The sequence below is a fragment of the Numida meleagris genome, chromosome 4 (genome assembly GCF_002078875.1).
Source record: "Numida meleagris isolate 19003 breed g44 Domestic line chromosome 4, NumMel1.0, whole genome shotgun sequence".
In the NCBI taxonomy this organism is placed as follows: Eukaryota; Metazoa; Chordata; class Aves; order Galliformes; family Numididae; genus Numida; species Numida meleagris.
The window spans coordinates 29,325,190-29,351,672 of record NC_034412.1 but is presented as its reverse complement, the minus strand read 5'-3'; positions in this window follow the sequence as shown (position 1 = coordinate 29,351,672).

The window sequence follows — 26,483 nt, the reverse complement described above, 5'->3', positions numbered from 1 at the left end:
GCTGAGGTCAGGACAGAAATTTTATTATTACTACTGTTTAAGCATCTTGGCTGTCATAGGATCTAATTTCTCTAAGGATTATGAGTTTATCACAACATTGCCCGTGCTAATGCCAAACAGATCCCTAAGTCATTTATATATAACAGACTGTGCAGCTGAAGATATTTCTGCAGCACTAGTCAGACATTCAGGTATCAAATGATTGTGCAATTCCTTTCCAATGTTCTGTCAAAACACTCATGACACTGGATATTCTTTTTAAAGCTTCACATCATCAAGTGTGAAACAATCTTGCAGAAATAAAACTGATGCCTTCACAGTTGTAAAAACTACTAACAACATTCTATTCAGGAACAGCAAGAACTAGAAGATAGAATGTAGCGTAGTTTATTCTTCAGTTTAATCAAATTTTGTTGGATGTGTACTGATGACAACTTTGAATGAAACACCCACCATCTCTAAAACCAAGTCCACCATTTTCGTGTATTTCCCATTCTCAACAGATGTCTGTAAGTTGGATGGAATGAAAGAATCAAAAGTGAATTTTAAGGTAAAATGCTTGCGCATCCATTTATACTTCAAAGAGAACATTAGGACAATTTGAAAACAACCAGTTAGCAGTAGTTGTAGATTTTCCAGTGTTATTCTGTAGCCTCGAGAGAGACCTCATGCTTTAATAAGCCATATTTAGCTACCTATAGTACATGAAAAGAAAAATGAAAGAGGGAAGGAGAACAACTTTCCCTCCGTCTTCCACCTTTCCTCCTCTCTCCCTCCCTCTCTTTTTTGTACTGCTTCCTGGTATACCAGTATTAGAAGTGATGTGATGGCAGTGAATACTTGGTTACCAAAGGGAGATTAACTGAAAGGTCACATCAGCACAGAAGTACAGGGATATAGAACTTACTATGTTTACAATACATTGATTATCTCAAGACAGCTAGAGAAAGAAACAGTACTAAATGTGATAACTTTTCTAAAACTTACCTATATGCTATCAGTTCATCTGTCCTATCTAAAACATAACATTCACTGTCTTCCTCACATTAACAATTAAGTAACTTTTAAATTTACACTTTAAAATTAATAAAAGATACTGTATGTGTGTGCTGATCAAAAAAAGGGGCTGGGGAACTTCCTTTTGTCCTGTGGATTTTCACTGATACAATTGTGAGTAATGTGACACAGGGAAAAGGGAGGCTAACATCTCCCCGTTGGCTGTGCCTGTGATGGTAGACATTCTTGTCAGACTCCTGTGCTTCTGCTTCCCTGGCAATACTGTAGCTCTGTTCAGCATTCCTCAAAGGAATGGGACATCAAGTCCATGGCATCAGTATGAAGAATGCAAGAATGTATGTGTCCTAGAATGAGAAGTGGCCATGCTTTAACATCTGTTATATTTACACTATTGGGTATGTTGTTCCATCAATCATTTGCCTTTGTTGCTGCATAACTATGCTCTATTTCTAGCCTGTATTTGCCAGTTTGAGCTTCCTTCTATTTGATCACTTCATACCTTTATTCGTATACTGTGTCTCCGTTTGCATGCACTGAACTTCCACCAGCTATCTCCCCCGTTTGCACTGGTTCTCTATGACTAAGTTATCACCTAGTCTTCTCCTTGTAAATGAATAAATGAAGCTTGATTAGCATTTATCAGACATAATACTCAGCATATCTCAGTTTACTGTTGTGACTATATTTTAAAATTTGCCAAATTCTTTTTGAAATAGGAGACCTTAGAACAGAACACACCAATTCCATCAGTGCCTTCTAAAACTTTCCAAAAGCATGATGTCATTGTTGTCATTATGTCTTATAATTTAGAAAGCTACATGCCATAAATTTCTAGTCTGTCACACTGGTTTAGGTAAGCATCTATACTTCGGTGAAGATATGCACACAGTACAGGTAGGGATACCCAAGCTGGTCGGTCTTAGTCTGGGCTGGATACTAGAAACAATGCAACTGTAAAAAAAAAAAAGTGAAGTCAAAGCAATTCTATTTGCATCCAAAGCCCTGGTACTGCAATTTCATGGCTTTTGCTATTGGAGCTGGATAGCTTTTATTTGGCACTTGCAGTCTTACTTTCCTTCATATTTTACATTAAGAGAGCCACATCAACTGTTAGAAATGACATTCTCATCAGCTGGTCTTAATACACAGCCACTGCAGTAATACAGCATCTCTGATCACTGTGGATCTGTAATTCAAGGAAAACAGGATGAAGTATGTACAAATTTTTTTACCTATACCTTAAAATGAGATGAAAGCAACCATAAAGTCCTAACACTAGCTTTAAACATCTCATTTCAATCACAAAATCTTCGTACACACAAAGGAGCTCTCTAGAAAGAGTTGAATCTTTCACAAAGGCTTTAACATCAGTCATCAAGATCAATATAATAATTAATCACTATATGACTTTTGTTATTACAATGAAAGAATGTCCCAGGAATTTGTAGAATTAAAAATTTCTGAATTCAACTGATCTCTCCTTGCTACAATTCTGCTCTTTGAAAAATCTGAGTGTGATGGCAAGTCTTGACTGAGCTGAATAACTTGTTGACAATTCCCTAATTAAGACCTTTCTGGTTTCCAAAATTTTGCATATGTCTGTACCATCATTCATGGTAAATGCTTTATACTAGATCAATAAAACTAGGCCTTAGAGTTGATCTGTGGGACTCACGTGTGAGATACGGACTCAAGCAGCAAATATTGAGTACAAGTTTTAAATATCTCGAAGAAAATTTCAGGGGCAGCTATTAATAAGACATCAGAAATATCCTTGCTGTGTTCTGAAAGACAGAAGTGAAAAATGCCTTAGTTTTTGAAAGAATGCAAGTCTCTAACATTTGGATAGAGATTAAGAGTCAGACACATGGAGATGTGCCTCCCCTGCATCCCAGGGTAAGGCTTAAAGACACACCACTATTCTCATTATTTCCTAACTGCTTCCATCCAGTTAAACATCTCTTCCATGAAGCAATTCTTTTGAGCCATACAGGAACTTCAGGAGCATAATTTTTGTTGAGGACTTGGACTATGACTGACAGGCACCAAAACAGCTGAAGTGTGTAATAATGTGACCTTTGCTCAACTCCAAGTTTCATTTCTCCATCTTTGAATGACTATTTAATTATTGATGTACAGCTCAGCACAGTACCGTAGGATCATTTTTTGTCCTCCACGGACCCACAGAGGATCTTAATCTGTTCTGAGATGTTGGCTTCTGAAGCCGGAGAATTTTCTTATCATTTCTTGAGGTACTCTTGCAAAACTGACACTTAAACAGAGGTGTTAATGAAAAATATCCTATGTAATATACTGAATTCAGTTCTGATACAAAATGAAATAACATTTTCTTACTCTTTACAGAAAGGTAATTAAGTAAATTCTACTAATAATTTAATTGTAATGAATACACATAGTATTCAAAAAAGTTTTTGGAAAAGATTTTTATAAAATAAGATAAATCAACAGATTTATAATCTCTCTCCTTTCTATATTTCTATAAAGAAGCTGGAATTCTGAATTTGACACAAATAGGAAGTTGTGGTTTTTTAAAAAAATATTCTCCTTTTTAGCAAATGGTCAACCTTGGTGACTACAACTTTATAATATTGCTAAGTACGCTTCTAATGTTGTGCCTTTGAAAATGGAAATGCATGAAGTGGTATTAATTCCACATACTTCAGCTGAAATTACCTCAAATTATACTGACATTTAATTAAATAAAAGTTATTATTAGAAAATGAAATAATTATGTAGTTCAAATATACCTAATTTATATGGTACTTGAAATAAAAACCTCTTTCTCCATCTTTTTGCAGTGAAGAAGGATGCAAGCAGCAAGCATCTCTACGAATGATTCAGATATTGATAAATGCTGCATTTTGAGACAAGGTTTTTTTTTTTTTTAAGTAAAGGACTCAAAAAGGATTTAGTCATGTTATTAGGTAATGGTAGAGCATTTAATACGTTTCCCTAATTGTTCATCCCAATTAGAATAAGCAATATTTGACAGTCATCAAGAAATATTAGGGTGTTAATTCTTAGACATGAAAAAAATCCTCATCACAATCCATATAACTGACTGGAAATACTCTTTGGAATTAAATTTTTTTAGACAGGAAGATCTTCAAACTTCATGTGCTTAATCCTTAGCAAATATTTGGTGGTGATTTCTGATTTCCCTCCCTGTTTTGTGTATGGCATAATCAAGATGAAAAACACTTGCTAAGGGAGCCAATTTCCTTTAAGACTGCAGCATATATGTAAGGTCCTTGTTGAAAACATTTCTCCTGTGCCGCTGTCTGCAGTCTGCCAGCTTACAAAGGACAGTCACAAATATTTTGTGTTCAGAAATGAGATAAAGCAGTAGTGACTTTGAGAAATGGCATAAGGCCAAAGGACTACTGTTGATCCACTGTTGCTGTATCAACATTGCTTTTCAATTTCTCTAGGCAATACCTGATGATCTGGAAATAAATCTTTTTTCATCACCCTCACTATATGGTACTGTAATAGTAGCATTTTCTCAAAAAAGGAGAGATCTATTGGCCCTCACCTGACTCAGCCCTCTCACTATTATCTTAGGTTGCTCACAATTGTCCGCTAGCTAGTAATTTAATGCAGATTATGAAGGCTATGTTGCCTCTGAGGAGGATAATGGAAGTGAAAAAGTAGAAGTGGAATAGCCCTCACTTTTGCACAAAATCCAAGTAGATTTAATGTGTTCGCTTTGAATGTCCTTCAATATCTGCATCATATTCCCAATGGTGAATAAGGATCATCCCAACAAGTAGCCAAACATAGTGGCCATGCTCTTAATGATTGCAATTTTCTGATTGCTCCAAGAGAGTATGCACATGGAAACACAACTGTGCTTGCAGTCCCACAGTACAGAAGGCAACCTGGGTGGAGGATAATCAATAACAAGGAGAGAGCTGCCTGGGATGTCAGGGCTGGCCACTGGTGGAAAAATGGTATCAGATGAGATCTGAGAGAAGAATAAGAAACCAAGCACAGGAAAGAGTATATGCATATCCATATCTGTTTCTTCCAATCAATTTATCAGAGAACTAAATATGCTTTGGCCAAATAAATCAGACTTCACTTTTGTATTATTGCAGACTGACTTAGCCATATGATTGCTAAAATGAAATACTAACAGTTGGCAGGTTCAAGAGGTTTGCTAGTTGTTGTGTCTGTTACTCAAGGAGACAACTGAAGACATAACCAGGGATGAGTATGATTCCCCAGCTGTATCGCCAAAGGAAGTAGATTTTCAGTATGCACACTCCTCCTAACAAAGCTTGAAAAGCTCATCACACAAACTGTGAACTGCACAAGCGGCATGTCATAGCAGCAGTAATTATGAAGCTGATGTGCACATAATGCCAGCTGTCACCACCTCTCATCATGCTGCATTTGGGCACACATTTTTACCTGCAGCTCAGGAAATTGCATGTGGTTTCACTGCATCATTTCCTGGATTTTCCAAATGCCAATAAAAGCGGAGTTTGCAGTTCCCAGAACAGTCTTGAAATCAGTTAAAAATAACAGTGAATATGTCACATAGAAGCACTCTGAAGAGACTGATTTTTTTAATGAACCACAACACATTATACATAAAAAGTAAACTTGAGGGAAATGACAGCACAAAGTTAAAGGAATACAGATAGCCCATGCGAGTATATACTCTCAAGATGTGACATTGTCTTTAGAGTTGTAGTAAATAATGTTTGTTAGATAACCCATTAGGTCCAAACACTGGAAAACACTTGGAAAATTAATGATTTAGGACTGAGAATAGAAGATATGTAGGAGACCCTTACCCTTTTTATGAAGAAAGGCATTCTGGATAAAGTAAAGTTGAACTTTTCAAAATTATAGTGACACTATGGAAGTGTGGAGTAATATATGAACTACAAACAACACAAGTAACTTTACATGCCACTTCTCCTTTTCTTCCATGAAAGCTTAATTAAATTAGTTCATACTTGTTTCTTATTTTTACAATATATAAAACAAAATAAGACTGATTAAAGTAGGGTTGAATATGAAACCTTCCTCTACTTAAAATAACTCCCATTATACAGTTTAATTTTTGCCTGATAAAAAAACACGTGTTAAATTTTAATAAAACTATTTTCAATTTATTGGCAGTTTCTGCATGCTATTAGTAGGAGTGCAAATTGATCATAATATATAGGAATATAATTATATTCTATTATATCCAAGTTGTTTTTCTCTTCCAAAAGATGTAATGTACAGTCAGGTCAATTTTAGGGCTCAGTTATGTTTATGTCAGTTAGTATTAATTAGACATGTTTTAACAAGGTTAAAGCTGCTTAGCTAAACATTCTGTGGATATTTCGAACTGCAGAATTCAGACACTTCACTGAAATAAAAAAAGAGCCCATACACCCAAATAAAGTCAAAGGAAATAGAAACCCCATGACAACAATTCCCTCAGAAAACCTGTACTTGGCATACAAAAAAAGCCCTGCCTCTCTCCACATTTTTTTGTTTGTTGTTTGAAATAATTGTTGTCATTTGGAGTAGCTTACAACTTGACTCTTGAAGAATTCTGAATTGGCCTGTTTTAAGTTCCATTGCCTTAAAGCCTGAAAATTAAGCACTGAAAACCAGCGAACAAAGAACAACTACAAAAACTGCAGCGTACTTACTGTACAGATTTCCCAGGAAAAATCTGTGGTAGTTTTAATGAAATAATTCGGCTTGCCTTTTTGCCTGAAAGAAACAATGCAGCTTTATTTTTTTCATACTGAGGGTTCTTGTCTGAATTCACTTGTGTTTAAACATGCCTCTGGGGCTTCAGAGAATGGCCAATACCCTGTTTGATGAAGTAACAAGTGTCTGCACGCAAGATGAACTTTACTTCTAGGCAGAGTCAGCCAAAGGTATCTCTACTGTTTAAATGAAATTAAGAGTTTATTCTGACCCTCTGCAGTGTATTAATCTTTCCTTGGAGAAAAAATTCTACACTGTCTCCACATTTCAGACTACATGTTTTTTACTAAAAAGGAAAAAATTAGAGAAGAAAGCCTCAGGTGAACACTTTTAAGATTACATTTCAGGAGCTTGATTTCCCTTTTCAGATTAAAATAATTGATCAAACTAAACGCAATAGAAACAGTCAGAAAACTCCTCTGTCTTGTGAAAAACCTATGCATGCAGTTAAGCTAGAAACTGAACAGGCCAAAATAGCCAAGCAAGTCATATTTGTCAATATCCAGTAGCAGCTGATCCATTGAATGGATCAGCTCCAGTGCTAGCAGTACAGAAGAACAAATACAATCGGATACTGCTTATTTCTTGGGTTAATTGCCTCTGTATCCATACCTTATTCTCAGAAAAAGCTTCCTTCACAGATGTATTTATGTCCTTCAAACTGCATAGTAAGGAAAAAAAGTCACTTTTCCCATCTATAACAGAAGATTAAGTCATGGCTTGCTATCCTGCTGTTGGAATCACCAAAGCAACAACTGATCAAGAATAGGAACAGATATTAATTGTGTTTGCATTTGTTTGGTTTGTCTTAATTTTCTAACACACGAAGGCCTTTGTTTATTGGGTTTAGCACACTACTAAAAGCTGTTCTGAGTACAGCTGCCTCAAAGAGCTGCTCTATGAGGCAGAGGTTTTCTTCAGTGACCAAATTAATGAGTTGTTCTGGCAGTGGCCAACACCAGGCCTGGCTGTTCACTTGATCCCTGCCAAAGACACACATTTACCATTAAATTCTGCTAACAACAGACTTAAATCTCTCTCCTTTCCTCTTCATGTGCTGTCTGAGGACATTATGCTGCTCAGTCAGCCATGTACACTCACTCCAGCCTTACAGCTGAATGCATTAGCTCACTGCCATTTCTTTGCAATGGTAAATAAAAAGCTGTAATAAGCCTGGAGTTTGAGAAGTATAGTTGTACAATTGCTGTAATGCTACAACATTACACAAAGTACCACAAAAATAGAAGAGTGGTAAAACCCATGGCTACAACAAATTAGGACAAACTGAAGTACAGCACCCACGGCTACAGAAATTGTTGTCTACGACAACGTAATAAGGCTTCCCTCCCATCCGCACCTCCGCGTGCGGGGCATATGGGACGCACACACAGTGTATAACGCCGAAATGCCAATTTAATGCTGCGCAACAAGGCTATTTATACCCGTACACGCAACCGCCCCGGATACTCGTGACCCTAGACCCCTCCCTGGGTGCACGCAGGCACTGCCCATTTCATCCCACAAGAAATGAAGCAAAAGAACTACTTACCTCCATAAAGCCTCTGATAGGAAATGATCTCCAACAAGAAATGTTCACCTCCCCTGCCAACCCTTAAATGAGGCCTGGGAAAGGGTGGATCCTAGCTCTACCCCTTCCAGTCACTCAGCTGCATTGCATGCACCTGAGCTCCCCTGGGTTGGCCCTGCCTTCCCACCAGGTGCTCAGTCACTGGTTCAGGCCGTGACTTGCATTTCCACTACAGTTACATACCTAGAAATACTTTCAAACCCAATGCAAAGTATATATTTTATTAGCACAGGCTTATAAAAATTTGTATTGCTAACTGAAGAGATAATCAGCACAGGTTCCATATTGCATACTTGCCTAAATAAATTTTTAATGACTTCCAACAGTATTTACAGAGCGGAGAAGTAAAACTAAGAACTAGTTCAGTTGCTTGCTCCAAAACCAGCTTGTGAATAATGGCCTGCAAAAGCCATGAGCCATGAGAAATTCCTTACTCTTAGACATGATGGAACTTTAAATTGTGCATCCAAGAATGTGAGAAATTAAGATTATGGGGGGAACAATACCATAAATTGCAGTGGGTGTAAGCAAGCACAGCTATCCTGAAAAGTAGTTTGGTGATTTCAAAGACGAATATGAGAAAATTATGTACCTTGTCTTTTATGTACTGAAACATTTCAGCATGTAATAGAATGGGCATCTGATGTGAGGGAGTGTTTGACAGCAGCTGAAAACAAGACGACACTTGAACTAAAAGTCAAAGTAATCACCTTATCTTGTTGCTTGAGCTTGTACAAGCATTTTTGTTATGTTGTGAACTGAAAATTCTTGCTTGCTTCTTTGTTTTCTCAGTGAAAAACAGAGAGTGGAAAAAAATAGAGTAGAATAAATGCCAAGTACACAGGCCTTTGTGAAAGTGCCACAAGATCGCAGCACAGCTCAGGCGGCAAACTACCATAATATCGCATAATAAAATACTATGCTTTACCAGTCACACTGTTTTTGAAATGATTTCATTGTCATAAGCAAAAAGCAGTTCTTTTGGTTAGAACAAGATCAATAATACTGCAATAGTTTTCATGATTGGCCCATCCATTTTGTATCTGAGAAGATGGGCATCCTTGAGGATCATGTGGAACACTGAAGTTGTTTTGGTAGACAAATGTCTTGTCTCAGACGTATCTTGTAGGTCACTTTCAAGAAGCTGTCCACCACTGAAGTTCTGTAAGAATGAAACCCAGTGTAATCATTTTAGCCATTTTCTGTTTACCTTGATGACACAGCCAACAACATTAATACAGAATATGACCACTTTTAACCATGGTGAATAAATAGCTCTGATTTTCCTTTTTTTTTTTTTTTAACCTGAAGATTAATAGAAAAACTACACAGAAGTAAAAGAAATCACAGAAATGTAAAATGCGTGTCAGGGAGAGGACAATTAAGGCATTTAACTTCAGTGAGACACTGTTGCTTCTGCATCTCCCCAGCCTACTTTATTACCTATTAAAAAGACACACTATGCAATCAAGCTTTCATTGTGTTGTTCTTTCTTTTTTCTTTCATTGTTTTTTTCTTTCTTTCTTTCTTCACTTGCTAGATATTTCCAGTATATTTTTCTGCCTGAAGTTTTGCCTTACCACCTGTTACCTGATTCTTCAATTGCACCAACTTTCTCTTCCATGACAGTTGTTGGCATCCTGCTAAGGAAGAGTAAGCAATCTTAGTTTTTGAGATGGTATAGGTTTTCACTTAGTTCAGTCTCTAGAACAGGTAGGACAAAAATACTTTTGTATCACATTCTTTCTCCATTCCAGAACCAGGAATTATTAAACCACTCTTTTTAATGATGTTCTGTCAATGTTCTGACTGTTTTCTTCTGGCACAGCTTGAAATTAAAATAAATGTAACAGATATCTATCTATATATCTATACATATAACTACGTGCCTTGGATGTAGTTTTCTTGGGTTTGGAAAAACCTTATTTCCTCTTAATTTGTATTTTAATACAAAAAAAAAAAAAACATGTAAAGGCCTAATATTATAATGTATTTTAATTTGCTAAATAAAGTTTTCGTTATTTATGACAGGCTGGTTGCATGAGCTGTCCAGTAGAAAGCCTTATACAGGCAGCAGCTGCAATACTGTTTTATTTCTGATTTTTTGTGAGACCTTTCATTCTGCCAGTATCTGTAAGAGACTTTAAACAAATCATTGTTGGTTATTTTTATTCTTTATGAAGAACACTGGGTAGTATCTGACAACTCATTACTGAGAATAATACAAATCCACAGGGAATTTTCTCCTTCTGAGATCTGCCAAAATCTAAGCAGATTTTGATTATAATGAATGGCATTTCTGTCTCTATTAAATTAGTAGATCTCCATAGATTTTTTGGAAGAGCTGTGCCAGTAGTGACTACCAGTGACTGGTAGGTTGTTTTTCTGTTTTTTCAACAAACTTTCCCTAGACCTTTTAGAAATTATTTTCATTTTCCTAGTTTGTTCTGCTTTTATGTAAAAGAACTCTATTTGTAAAAAAGTCTGAGTTCCTGATTTTTTTTTTATTTTTATTTTTTTTTCCAAATCATTCTTCTGCTACTGCAAGGGAAAACATTCATGTTGCCTAACACAAAAAAATATTTATTCACATCTTAAATTGAACAACACATGCATTCACATCTGTAGCTATTGGAAATGTTCTGCACAAAGCGTTAGAAAACTGTTTTATGGAAACTGTTTCCTTCTTTAGAAAAAAAAAATCTAAATAGTATTACTGTTTCTTGTATCCTTGTTCATATACACATATGAAAAGAGATTAAAAATTTTAGCAGTTACATCATTATTTACACACACTCCTTTCTCACTGCACTCTGTCATTCAGTTATCTGAATTCAGTTATAGATGTAAATACTGTTTTTTCTTCAGTATGAAAACACATCAATGACAGTTGTGTTCTGAAAATGTTCTGGTTATCCAAATCTTCTGCAAAATGTATAGAGAACCAATATGCATGGGTTGTTCTGAAAGTACGGGCTCCTATTTATTTCCATGGAAACTACAACAGATACAATGAGCATAATAACACTATTTGACAGAGCAATTTCTCAGCTGGAAAACAGAATCTTTCAACATAGTCTCCACCATTAGCTGTTTATTTTCACCAGCAGTGGACAAGAGCCTGCATGCAGTGCTTGTAAATATTTGCACCAGTGGAGATGGCCCACTATTGCTGTCCCCACCCACCACCTCACTGTACTCACATCCACTGTTCAGTCTCCATCAATGTTCAGCAAGTGTTGATGAATGTCAGCGGGTGCTATTTTTTCTGCATGGAGGAATTCAATGATACACCTTTGGTTCATACTCACGTCCATGTCAGGTGCCATTTTGTGAGACTGCCCTTTTGCTGCCATCTGTCTCACAACAACAGTGTGTAGTGGAATGTTGGTGAGAAGGTTCAACCTCTACTGCCATACCACAAACATCTGCCTCTGACATTATGGGCCAACATAATAAAATAGACATTATTTTTGGAGCAGCCCTTTTATTTCTATTTCCTGCAGAAACATTTCCCTGCATCTGAAGTCTCTCTATTTGGTACTGACTGAATAATTGCATGTTCATTTTTGTACTAAATTTTTTCTTCTCAAAACCAAAAAGCTCAGTCAGTGCTTCACTCAATTGCACTCTCTAAACTGTTGCCAGTCATCTTCAATGTATTTTCTATTTTGAAAGAAAACACTCCTTTTTGATGTCCCAGTTTTTGGGCGGTTAGGGTGGAGGGTTAACAGTCTTTGTCTGAATATGCATCTGACTCCCAGGAGCAGAATGAGGGAATGTCTCTTGAGTGATACACCAAGCTGTGTTGCATCCATCCACAATGAACAAGCATGTCAGCTGGATGCACTCAACTTGGCTATTTAGCAGCTTTGAACTTGACTGTATTGGTATTTAAAAGCGAAGTCATCATTTAAACCTCTATTATATTAAAAAGAAAAAAAAATTAACACTTGTGATGCTTCCTTACCCAATTAAATGCCAAACTGCAAAGGAATTGCATTTGAATTTCAGTTACATCCATGCAAAATATTTGCTCCAGCAGGTAACTCCAGCAAAACAATTGACATATTTCCTTTCACCTTTAAAATCTGATTTTATATCAGTAAGCACAGAGGACTGGTAATATACTTTAAGCCACCAGATATCTGTGATCCATGACTGGTGAAGAGGTCCCAAGCTGAGAAACACTGCTTCAGGTTACTGTAACTTGTTTTCATTGTGAATTGCAACATGCTGTGATTATCCTTACATGATGCCCTTGAACAACAGTCCTTGAGCCAACTGGCCTGCTTCCATGCTAGCATGGGAGAGCGGCTAGATTTCATTATTCTTGGTTGGATGTCCTGTGGGTCCCACCTTATCTGGCACCTTTCTGGCTCTTGGATACTGTGTTTTCTTTGGGTAGAGTTTTTTCTTCTATAGTTCAAATTTCACCAAATGATGAGAAGGCTTTATCACAGCTCTCATCATGGCTCTCTTACAGCCTGTGCAAATGTGAAGGCTTCACATTTGCATGTGAGTGTGTCATAGGGAAGGCTGTGGGGATGCATGAATGTGGAGGTTTGTTGAAATTAGTGCTGGAAGGCCTCCCCAGACAGAAGCAGCCTGAACAATTTTATGCTGTGTTTATCCATATTATTTATCTGGAGCAGATCCTAGTGAGAATTCTTGGAGAAGACAGCAGGAAGCCATTCACGTAGTATGGGTGATCAGAAGACTGTGATTCTGTTATAGAAGTGGAAGGTAGACAATCAGTTGTTTTAATCACATAAGGAAAAGTAATATAGTAGCAAAACTTTAAAGTTTTTCTTGGTTTCTGCAATATACAAATTTCTGGTTTATACTTCTTTCTGGAGAGTTCTCTTTAAGAACTTTAAGAAAGGATAATTTTCCTGGGAGCTTAATTTCGGCCTATGAAATGATCCAGAATATGTATCCCATCAGTTAACTAATTATGCAATGGGAGATTTATCATTTCTGAATGTCCATTGTGTATTCCTCTTATATTTATTTAAACTTCACGACAGCACAGAGTCATACTAATTTAGTGAAAAATAATAAATATATCACTAGGAAAAAAGCAAAAGCAAAAAGGTTAACTAAATGTAGGTAATTTTGATACTCCTTCAAAGCGAGTCTACTCAGCCAGACTTGCAAAGATGAATTCAAAACTGTCATAATTCACTGTGTTTTCCACCACTTCTTCAAAAAAATAACCAGACAACAAAAGGTAGTTACAGAAAGAATAATCACTAGAAATCATAGGTCACTTTATGTAATTTGCCCATGGAGATGAGAAAGGGTTTTCTTTGTCGGTTATTTTAGTTGTGGGTTTCTGCTTAAAATACATGCACTAAACTGAAACAAAGCCTTTCTTTCACTGATGCAAGAAGTTGGTCATAAAAATGACTCAGATTCATTTGGCTAGAGGCAATAAGAACTATATATGCACGACTACTACATACAAATATTTACTGCATATTTTCTCCCAGATACTCCTGCCTCTCAGCTCTCATAGCCATCCTCAAAGTTTTCTCATAGATTATCCTAATTTCCTAAAGTAATTCTTAGACTAGTTGGTGGCAGTTATTGGCAATCAGGATTGTACTAGTAAAAAAGTAAAAAATGCATGAAAGAGAAAAATGCAGAAAATAAAGAAACATTAAGTAAAACAATGCGTACAGCATTAATTTGCGGTAATGTATTTTACCTTTTGTGGTTGCCTACAATATACATGTAAGTTTCATATTCAATAGCTAACACAGATATTTGTGGGACTTAACTGGAGCAGATAGCAATGACAAATAAATTTGTAGAAGAGCTCCAAAAGTGTCTGTGAAGTCACTGTGAAAATCTGCCAGTAATTAATCTTAGATATATAAGAAGCAAGAACTACAAATATCAATCTATTTTAAATGATTTACCAAAGCTGTTAAAATCTTTAAAATGTGGAACTCTAAAATCAGATTAGATCAAAAGCACAACATTTTGAAGTTCTGATTACAAATATGTTAAAATGGTGCAGTTAGCCACCTTCTGCTCATTTCCATAGTTCAGATGCAAGATGTTAAAGAATTTATGAGTCAGAAAATCATACAGTAAAATCTTCTTGGAATTATTGCTTTCTGCCTCCTGTCCTTAACATCCAGGGCCAAATTTAGCTTTTAAAAATCAGCTGGTCTTGGTATTATTCATATTGCTCTCACTGCCATGCATTTGGGTTCTAAAAGTTACTTTTCAAATTAAGAGTATGGTTCTTAAATCTATTCTGCTAAATGTTTTTGTTTTGCATGGTTTCAGGATATCTGTCACCTTGGTCATACTCCCACTAAGTTTTCTTTCAGAGCTATGAGCCCGAAGTGATCTTTTCAAACAGAAGAAATCATTTTTCATTTTGCATTTACTCAAATGCCAGAAACATATTTTTTATCAACTATTTTCTTTGCAATGTTTTCATTAGGTTTGTTTGCTGATATACAGTGAATCTTCTGAGAGACAGAATGAAGAGATCTCTGAAATGGGTCTTATATTTAAGCATGCATTTTATTCAGCAGAGTGACAGCTTTGGACTAGCTGAAGATAACAGTAGCATTGTGTAGAGATGCTTAACATAACAGCACTTGTTTCATGATGTCTTCAAGCAACAGAAGTATCAAATATACTTAGAGAACAAGATATAGTCTCAAGTCTTATCAAGCCTAAACTTCAGAGCTCTTGGTAGAGAGCTAAACATATGAAAAGAAAATGGTAATATCAGAACAATGTTTATATTTCTTTGCCAGGTTATAGGTTAGATATTCTATTTATAGTTGTCAATGGTTTACAGGCGTTTGGCCTGGTTCCGTGATGAAGGGGACGGGGGACCCACGGGCCCATACCCCGAGAAAAGGGAAAAGGGGAAAAGGGTAAGGAGATGGCCTTGAGAGCAAAGAACAGCGGCAACAATTGAGGAGAAACAAACTAATTTACTAAATAAGATATCAGAATGCAAAACAACACACTATAATACAATATAATTACAATTTAAACTGATAAATCCAATGCAGAGAGAGAGAATGTCCCAAAATCAAGGTAGGCCTTACTCTACTACCGATGATAAGACAGCTGGAGAGCGAGGTGCTGCCAGGACAAGAGACAGGCGGAAAAAAGGATGAGGTCTTGTGATCTGCAAGCTTTTATGTTTTCCTTCTGTCTGGAAATGGTAACAGAGGAGAAAAGTACCCTGGGAAATGTAGTAGTCCTTCTCTTCTGAGAACCAGGTACATACACTACATGATGTTATGATGTGGAATACCAGTAACCAAAAATCACAAAACCATGACAACAGTGTACAAAAATTGTTCCTCATTGAATTTATGAGCTTCAATGGAAAGTTGATCTGATTTTCTTGTGGTCAGTTTCCACATCTCACAAAGAGCTGGAGTCACTAGGAGCTGGATTAGAAGCTAGAGCAGGAAAGCCTGAGGGACAACATCATTACTATGGTAAGAGGCAGCGTTTAAATATATCACTGTTGGGTTTTGTCTGAGGTGTGGGATTTGCTAATTGCTGGTATCACCACAGAGGGGAAGAGACTGTAATTCATTGATGTTGCTGTAATTCAAGACAATATGGCAGGGAAAGATAACATCTCACCAGAGATGCTATGATTACCCCCTGTGTAGGCAACAAGAATTGCAGTGCTAATTCTTAGGGGGAAAAAACCCAGCCATTTTGTGTGAAAATTAAGTCCTAAAATCCATCAAGTAACTCCATACAGCTCCGGAAACAACAGCAGTCCCCAAACAATGCAGAAGCATCAATTTTTATTTTCGTCTGTTCCTCATAAAGTTCAGGAGAATGCTGGAGACTCACAGACCAGGTTTTTTATACATTTTATGTCCTTCAGACCCCAACTTTATTATGTTTCAAATGAGACAGAGCTGTAACTGTGGCAGTGTCACATCAGAAATTCCTTATTGGTTGCTCATGAGCACAGGAATACAATCTATCTATTGCAGATTGCACTCTCCTCGTATTTCAAGTAAATAATTGCTTCCTCTTCTGCACTCTGATTCTCTAACATCCGCTGAGACTCAACCCTTTCTTGCAATTCTTCATTTCCTTCCCTAAGTGACATTCAAATATACAGCATGCATATATGTGGAAGTTGTTGTCAAATTGCTATATTCACCAAGGGAAAAAGTCTGCCATAAAATTGCTCTGTGGGTTACTTCATTTGCAATATTTCTCCCTAGAAACATAGTGCCCCAAGATACTGAGGCAGCAGGAAGTAATGAAATGTATTTTTCATACTCTCACTTTTCATTTCAATGTATCAAGCAGGTCTTTAAACTGCTACTCTAAACTATTATGTCTTATTTTAGAAAGCCTTTATAATAATTGTGAATAATTAGAACTCAAAGTGCTTGCTACTTGTAAATGAAAATAAATGCTTAGCCCTCCTTGCAGAAGCCATTTGAAATGTTCTTTTTAAAAACCCATCAATTTTGTTTCACACTACTGGTTTATTTTATTTTACTTGAAATAAAGGTATTCCCATAATTCCAAATGGCTAAAAGCTAGAAACTATGACTGTAGTAGAGGTGATGCTACTCAGAAAAATTATGTCTGAAAGAATGGGGATATAATTTTTCAACTTCAGTTTTTTTTTTTCTCAAGATTTAATTCTTTTTTTTTTTTAAATGGCTGAGTAGATAAATTAAGGCCTTGGTATGATAATTCTATTTGACCTTTATCCCCTGCTATCTATATGCTTCTGGTCATTTGTAATGTCTTGGTATGTGAGTAGTGCCAAAGCTCATAGCAAAAAGAAAGAATGAAAAAGACAAAAGCCAATAATATGCTAAATTGAAAATTGTCCTTAGCAGGAAGGTCATCAGGAGACAAATTATCCATTGCTAATTTAATAAATGTATGGCAATATTAAAGAAAAGATTTAAATGTGCTGTAGGGACTAAATAAACACACCTCTCCTGAATATAGGTGTGATTCTGGTCTCCCATGCTCAGAAATACCCAGGAATTCCCAGGAAATGTTCAAGGCCAGGCTGGATGGGGCCCTGGGCAACTTGGTCTTGTGTCTGATCTAGTGGTGGAAATCCAGCCAGTGGCAGGGGGATGGAAATAGATGATCTTTGAGATCCCTTCCAACCCAACCCACTCTATGATTCTATGATTCTAAAAGAAAATGCTGAATGTCTCGCATTTCTGAGATCCAATTTCAGTTGGAGTCTCAATGTTACTGGGAGAGGTATCTGTCACTCAGGTGAAGCTACACAAACTTGTAAAAACTTATATCATTGTACAAGGTCACATTTACCTGTGTTTTCAAACAAAAATAGTTATACTTGCAGACTAGTGTGCAATTTGCTTCTCACCCTCAATCCTAGCTGAATCAGTGCACAAAAATAAGACAGGTCTCACTTTGCTTTTTTTCATTAAATTAAGACATTTGAAAACCTCTGTTACAAGTCTCTATAATAGTGAAGAACAACGTCAATGTTTTAGATTACTATAAATATCTTTATTTTGAATAGTTTTCTGAGGCACAAAGAAATACAATGGAAATGTTCAGAAGCTTGAGTTCTGAAGTTTTTACTATGCTAAGGATAATGTTACTTACTATCGCCTCAAATTCAGGACATATCGTAGGAAACTTCTGGTTTTCACATTACCAACTGTTAGTTACATCTTACTTTAGTCAATTTTACACTGGCAGTATAATTTATGCTGACAGACAGATACTAGTGAGACAAATGAGTAATTGCCAAACTGTCAGGAAACCTTAAACTTTTAGTCTTTAATTAATTAATTAATTACCAACTGCTCCTTTTTTTTAAAAATCATAATAATTACAGTTAAAACGTCTACAATGCTTTAAATTTCAATTATCAATATGTCTGTTCAGTAGAACAATTCTAAGATACAATTTACAAGTTTTATGCAAATAGAGTGTTCAGGTGCTGATGTGGTAGAGATCTTTAGTAGCTGGTTATCAGTAATATAACAAGGGCCTCTCTCTACTGTGCAGTAGTTAATGCCAAATATTCTACTTACATATGAATATATATATGAAACTTATGGATTCCCACATATTAGCACAACCTTCAAAGTTGTATGGAACTAAATTATATCATAGGTAATTCACTGGATAATTCATAGGTAAATCATTACCAAAATAAATAAATAAACAGATTTCTAAAACAAAATCACATTTAATTAAACACAAAACAACAGAAAAATGTTATGATCAGAGTTTTCTATGTAGTACAGTTATTTATGTGATATATTTAGAGATGTGCAAAAACTTCTTTTTTAAACTAAAAGTAGTTAGTGTTCCGAAATGTAGATTCAGAAGGCTATGTGAAAGCTAAAAATCTGCATTTAATCTTTTGAATGTACAGAATGGGTGGAAAACCACAGTGTGCAATAGAAGGACACACAATTGATGTTACCTATAGGGAAAACTGAATCAATCCATTGCATTTTCCAAGTTCCTTTTCTGTAGAAATTTTGTATTTGAAATATGATGAGGTCATTTCTGCAGCAGAAATAATAACAAATAATATAAGAAAAGTTACAGTACAGGAAAGAATTATGATGTAGTGTAGCAATGGTACAGAGTTAGAAATAAAGTTGCTGTAAGAGTTATGGTTCTATTTTTAGGAAAAGTTAAGGACTCTAAAACCCAAATTAACATATATGTTCAGTGCAGAGTTAGATATGTAAACCAGAAACCCTCTCATCAGCAGTTACATAGGGATATCTTTGCCTTCAGCATATTGGCTTCAGTGAATCCCTTGCTTCTACATTATTAGATCAAATGCCAAAAGCTTGTTTGTGAAGTAATGTGGGCATTTCTGTGCCCATTATTCGATGTGACACTGCCATAGCTAAGTCCTACTAGTGACTCTAATGCTGCCTCTCACTTTTGCTGGCTTACTCATTTATTCACGACTCCATGAAAATCCTTATGAAAATATATGGGCATATATGTAATTTAGTCTTCAATAATCTTAAAATAACTGTCTATAAGATTTTCTTAGCTATATTTTCTATCTGAAAAAGAATTCTCTAGGAAGGTAGGTAGGTAGGTTTCAAAGGAGGAATAAAGAAGCATTTATTGTGCAATTCTGTACTCTTAAAGATGACAATCTTTTGCTAAATCAGAATAAAGATTTTTTTTTTTTTTTCCCCAAATGTACCTTACTAAGTGGAGCTCTGAGGTAAAGAGATTTGCTTTTATGGGGTGCTGAAGATGCACTCTAGCTTCACTAATGGTCTGATTCACTAATAGTACTTTAACTAGACATTAAAAGAGTAACTGTAATATGAAACTGCTTTTCCTATTATCATCCTAGTTAATTTATTTTTAAGGCACACTAGAGTTTAGCTCTGCTAGTCTCCAAAAAGAAAAGGAAAGAATATAAATAATAAAAAAGGATATTCACAGCTCTGTGAAAATACTCAATTAAGAAAAAAAGAACAGGAATGCTTAAAATGAAACAATTATACCTGGAGAAATTTCCAAAAGTGAGTTCTTTGAGAACTGACAGTGCCCAGAAATTTCTTGGAAGTCTAACGGCTACCTATTAAAAAATAAGTTATTTGTATCATGTAACATTCATGCATCATGCTTCACTGGACTGCTATTTATAAATGCTATTTTCAGAGCATATTTTGATAATAGTTAATATAAAGGATTGGCAAGTTGCTAAAAATTATGAGTTATAATCATGGCTGGAATCTATCTATGTGCAATACTTTTTAAAAGACATTGCTTTATGAATGATGGCTTGCAATAGCCAGATAATCTCCTTAGTAATATACCATTTTAATATTTAGTGCAAATAAGAAAACCCAATGCTCATTTTTGAACACTACTCATGACTTCAGCTAGGAGATCTGTTTACAGAGGATAGATCTAACAGCCATTTCCCTTACTGTTATCTACACATTTATGAATTAACTTCGATTTATGATTACCAGTTGTAATTTCTCGAAGAACATTGTACATGAACATATTATTGGTAATACATTTCTTCCACATTGTTTTTCTCAGATGAAATAAGTCATTTGTTATTCTTATTTTTTTAAAAGATACAGGTTTGTCAATGCATGGGGAAAAAGATATTGAAAGCCTATGCAGTAGTCCCAAAGAGAGAGAGAAAAACAGAACTTAATCAATGCAAATTCACTTGTCAGTATCTTCACACAGAAAACTGAGTGCATAATTGTAGGATACATTTTATCTAGGAAAGAAATGTCCCCAGAAAGATTGCCATTTTCTCCTTTAATTCCCGGCATACTCAGCCCTTCAAGCTTCTCTCCATGTTATTCTGAAAAAAATGTATTATTATGGGGCACTGTGAGCCAGACCAATGAGCTGATCTAAATTAATTTATTTGGATTAATTCTCTTTTTTTAAACAAGGATCATTTGAAGGACATTCCTTAGTACATTCCCCTAAATAACTGCATTTGTACAACATACGCAACAAGATAAATGAACAACAGTAGTTACAAGAGCAACGATGGGGAAGAGCAGAATAGAGTAGGAAGTGTCTAAGCTATCTTCCTTGCTGAAGATTAGATTGCTACATTTTTCACACTTGCTGTAAGATGTGGCAGCTGGTGCTGAAGAGAGAATTTTTAAATAGCACCCAACGCTGAACACAGGCAGATGATTCTCAAGTACCCCTGAACACCTGTGTCAAAACTCTAAACTAATTGACCCAAATGAAGTAATCCACAATAGAGCGAAGTCAGTGCTGAAATGCAGTATTTTTTTTTTTAATACATTTTAAGAGATCAGATTCACAAAGTTAATCTTTGTATTAGGACAAATTATTAATAAAAACATGATATACTCCAAATAATTCATTTTAATCTGTCTCCAATTAGTCTTTTCACTGGAACAACCTGTCATTTTTGGAAGTAATTATTGTCTGTTGGCACACAAATATGTTTTTAATTCAAAATTATATTAAACATTATTCATATTATCCTCTATCATACTGAACAAATTTCCTTTCTTTAAAAGGCTGTTTTTACATTGCTCCAACAACACATGGTTGAAAAACTTTATCTTCACAAAACCTAATTATACCATTAAGATTACATAATTAAAATATACATTTAAACTGGATGTTGTCAGTATTTGGGTATATTTACATGGATTTGTAATGCAAAATTGGATGGACTTGCCCTCAACATGCATATTTAATGCTTGGAGACTTTTTTTTCTTACTAAATTGCCGTGTTCATTGCCTGATTTGATAATATTATTCCCCAGTAAGCTGTGTAACCTGCCTAGGGAAATAATGCTGAAACACATTAATAATTAAACATTTTCAATCAGTTTGATTAACACTTTTTTCAAATAAAAAGATCAATATGTACCCATAACACTATGCCACTGATGCAAAAAAAAAATGTAAAAAATAATATCTATATGTAATGGTAGTTGTATGCAAAATAGCAGAGCAGAAGCCCACCAGAAGTAGTTCTCAATACGTTTTTCAGTTCAAATGCTCTTTCCATGTTTTCTTCTTTTGATTATTTCTTCTATGCAGCCAAAGCATTTAAGACGTATATGAGCAATGCAATGGGTGTTGATGAACAATGCCATGAACACCAGCCTGTCTACAACTTCTAACACTTCTGTGCAGAGAGTATAGGATGTGGAGGGTCATAAGATAAAGACTCACTTACAGCTAAATTTTGTGCTTCACACCCTGTAACCTCAAAAATAGCCTTTCCTTATATGTGCTCTTTGTCCCTGACAGGTGCAAAAGAAATTTAAGTTCAGTTTTATATTTGGACAGGTTATTTGTTACAGGAATTGCTGCCTTTAAAAAATTAGCATTGATAAGACTTAATATCTAGAAAAAGCAAGCATTTGCCATGGCACAAATAATTACATTTCCTATCATGACAGCTAACTCTAGTAGGAAGCCAGTCACTCAGGGAGATTTTCCTGAAGTCCATTCATTTTGACTGAATATTGTTACAACAAAGAAAAAATTTTAAATGTGATGGATGAAGCCATATCTATTCTATATAAATAGTCTGTATAAATCTACTGAAAGCATGCAATGTTCTTATTTTGAATGCTTGTTCCTTTTTATACTGAAATAAACTAGAATATACAAACTTGGTTTGTCTGTGTATGTATTTAAGACTGAAAGCATAGAAGGCAGTAATGAATGGTTCAGCAATTCCATTCTTTTTAACTGATGACTTTAGTGCCCTGCAGGCTACCTGCCTTATGATGCTTCTGAGCACAGGAGGTCCTTCATAAGATTTCTGAGTCACTCTTCAATTCCAGTGTGCACTTCTAAAGGAAATATGTGCATGCTCTTCAGTTTGAAAACTCCACATGAGACTGATAGGAAGGGCTTTTAACACTGTTCCTTGTATTTATATTATTCAGAATTGCATAGATGATTTAGCAGAATGTATGTAAGTTTATCAAAGTACAGAAGTCTATTAGATGGGGACGATTGTTCACGAGGGTGGATAGCGATAGGACAAGGCGGAATGGTCTAAACTGAGACAGGGGAGACTTAGGTTAGATATTAGGAGGAAGTTCTTCACACAGAGGGTGGTGACGCACTGGAACAGGTTGCCCAGGGAGGTTGTGGATGTCCCCGTCCCTGGAGGTATTCAAGGCCAGACTCTGGGCAGCCTGGTCTAGTGGTTGGTGACCCTGCACTCAGCAGGAGGGTTGAAACTTGATGATCTTTGAGGTCCTTTTCAACCCAGGCCATTCTACGAATTCTATGAATGGCAGTGCCTTCAGGTATGTATCCCAGTCATGATATTGGATTCATCATTTCCATCATGTCTTGATGCCTTTTAGAGTAAAACTGAGCACCTTTCCACTTCAGTCCAAATCAGCAGCAGATGTATCAAGGTTTTCTTTCTTTATCTCGTCTACAAGTTGTACTGTGAATATTTAATGCAAGGAACATTTGAGTTTTTTTTGTTTTCTAATGATGAGATTTAATAAGTACAACTGGAAAACCTTGGAGATCAATTTGTGTAGCACTGCAGAGTGGGAAAAAGAAGACAGAGAGAGAAGGAGAAAGATTTTGCACTCTGCCAAAACTACATAAGCTTTAAACATATCTCACAATCTGAAAACTTTGCTAAGAGCTTCACAGTCAAACCAACCAAATCCTTTCATCAGACCAGTTAAATAACTGAACCTGCATTTTTGCCTGTGAAGACATTACTCTAACTAGGCAGGTTGATGTACATTTATTTTCTCCAGCAGAAGTTCAAAAACTAGAGTTATTACAACCACATTAAATGCCTGTGATCTCACTTTATCAAAGGATTATGCCCACCTAATTAACATGCTTCGTAGATCCTTGTCAGCTGCAGACGGAAAAATTGGCATGGAGCTGAGTTAGTACATTTGGTCTGTCCCTTTTGCATACAACGTACTTTTTTAATTTTTCAAGCCATGTGTATGCTTCCAGGGTAGTGTGGTGCTGAACAGAATGCTGCCTAAAGAGCTGGCATTGTCAAGATTATCTTGCAGTTTCATGGGCTCTTCTGAACGAGGTTTTACAGTTTTACACGACCAGTGTCATCTTAACATCTTTCTGCCTCTATTACTGGGATGTGATTTATGGCTTAAAAGAAACTGCCCTGTATACACTTCACACTACTCTCTGAATTTCCTAATTTCAGCACTTCCTAAAAGAAATTAAATTACTAGGAAAGAATAAGGTCAATTACTTTCTCTCTTCATTCTTGTAAAGCAAAGGCATAGAGTTTCCTTGAGATTCCTATAGAAACTAAGGAGAACTCAAGTGTAGACTTCCTCAAGATATGACTCAGGTAGACCTGTTTACCTCATGTCAGTGATTAGAACTGTAGAATTTTAAAATTTCTTTTGCAAGGTGCCAAGACTGGCTTGTATTTATTTGATTCCCCTCCACAGTCTTCCCTGTGAGAAGCTATAGGTCTTTTTATTTCTTCTCTTTATTTCACCTCCAAAGATTATGTATGAGCTATAATCTGGAGAGAAAAGGGCAAAAACCTTAGCTCCATAATGAACCAAAAAACGTCTCCACATAGGGACGCATGTGCTTAGTAAAAGCTGGATTCCTTCTGACACTTGCAAACACTACAGCAATTTATAAGTACCATCAGTAACATTTAGAGATAGATTTTGCAATGTACTGGTGACAGTTTCCCAAAATGTGGGCACAGTTAAAGAATTCACCAGATCATTGGAATGCTTTCTTTTCAGACTGGCACAATCTGATTTAGATGGACTATTTTCTTTTTTTAACTACATACAATGAAAAGATGAACAGACCTGCTCTTCAGTGGAATATGCTCATACCTCAGGAATAAAGAATCCTTTCATAGAATCAGTGAGGCTGGAAGAGACCTCTGATATGGGTAGTCCAAACTCCTTGTTTAAGCAGAGTCATACAGATCAGGATGCTCAAGATGATGTCCAGTCTGGGTTTGAATATCTTTATAGTATCAGTCTTCTCTACAGCACAGCATTTTTTCAAGTCTTTCATCACATGGTCCAGTTGACAATTCAATGTGAAATAAGAAAAATTTTTAATAGGAGTCATGTCATTCTGCCTTTTTGCGGCCCATCTGTCCCTGCACCTGGTAGGAGTAGTCAGGAGTTTTCTTTGGCATAAATGTCATGCGTTGCTTGCAGAACTGAAAATAAGTATTTCTGCAACAAAGCATTACTGCTACTTAGTGGACATATTTTTTCATTAATACATTTGCTTTGTATCCAAAATTTTGTACCTGTCTTCTTTCAATTGATCTGATATCTTCCAAGTGCTAGAAAAACTGAAGAAACAACTTGGAAAAAAAACCACTTATTTTTCTTTCAGAAAACATAATCAGGCAACATGAAAGATAAGAAGCTACTTTTCAGTGAGGCTAAAATTTGATAAAAAATCTATGTTGGAGTTCAGTCGGTGCACTTGAAAGACCTAGCCCATAACACAAAATTGTTGTTCTTACTCTAAAGTTTTCAAATACTTATGAGTTTCATATCCTAAAGAAAAGCTTAGGTCTTAGGTTAAAGAACATTCAGAAACCATCTCTACATTTCCTCTTATGATTTTGTTATGCTTTTCAAGGAGTAGTTAAATAGCCACCAAGAAAAGAAGTTTTTATTCATGTTCCCGAGAAGAAAACCCTGGATTCAAATTCTTCCTTCATATAATCATAGAACGGTTTGGAAAACTTAATACATAAAATTTACATAAAGTTATGATGTTAACTTAGGAACTGAAATGATGCACTATCTCCCTCAAGTGAATTCCCTTATTGGTAAGTTAAAAAGTCAGCCTCTCACCGGTCCCATTAATCTTTAATTATTCTTATGTAAATCAGAACAGTTTTGTTGAATCAAGTCTTTACCCTATGTTTCTGTAATCACTCTGAAGCACTGTGATTAAAGTAAACTACTGGGAAATTATAACTACAGACCTAACTCATCTGGCATGTAGGATATTTAAATACAACCTAATCTGTCCTAGACAACTATGCTGGTCTTTGGGAGAAAACACGCGAACAGGTAATTCTTTCTGCATACTGTGAAGAAAAAGCAACCTTAAGTCAATCTAGTCAGCTCATTCATACATTTAAATTATAGTCTTTGTATAAGAGGATACCTAAAAAGCTTGTCTGCAATAAAAAAAGTGGATGTTTTCAGAGTTCCTACTTGGCACAAAGGTTTTAGTAATGATAGCATGTTTCAGACACATCAAAATAATCTCCATGGACCAGAAACAAATATCACAGGAGGGGAAAGTGTCTCCAGGATTTTTTTTTTTTTCTGAGATTCATGAGGAGTGAAATTAGAATAATAGTTCCATTTTTTTCAGTATTTACATTGTTTACAATATTTTTGAAAGATTTCATGTTTTCCATGTTTTTCAAAGTGGTTCAGCAGTAAGACTGAACCACTAAGACTGACCACAGTAAGACTTTACTGCAGAGAAAAAGTTAATTTGTAGGTTCATTTCAGATCACTGTGGAATTCTGGAGATCGTCCTTTCTCCAGTCTTATGAGGTCAGTAGCTTACGATCAATAACTGAAGACTAAAAGAAGTTTTTGAAGACAAAAAC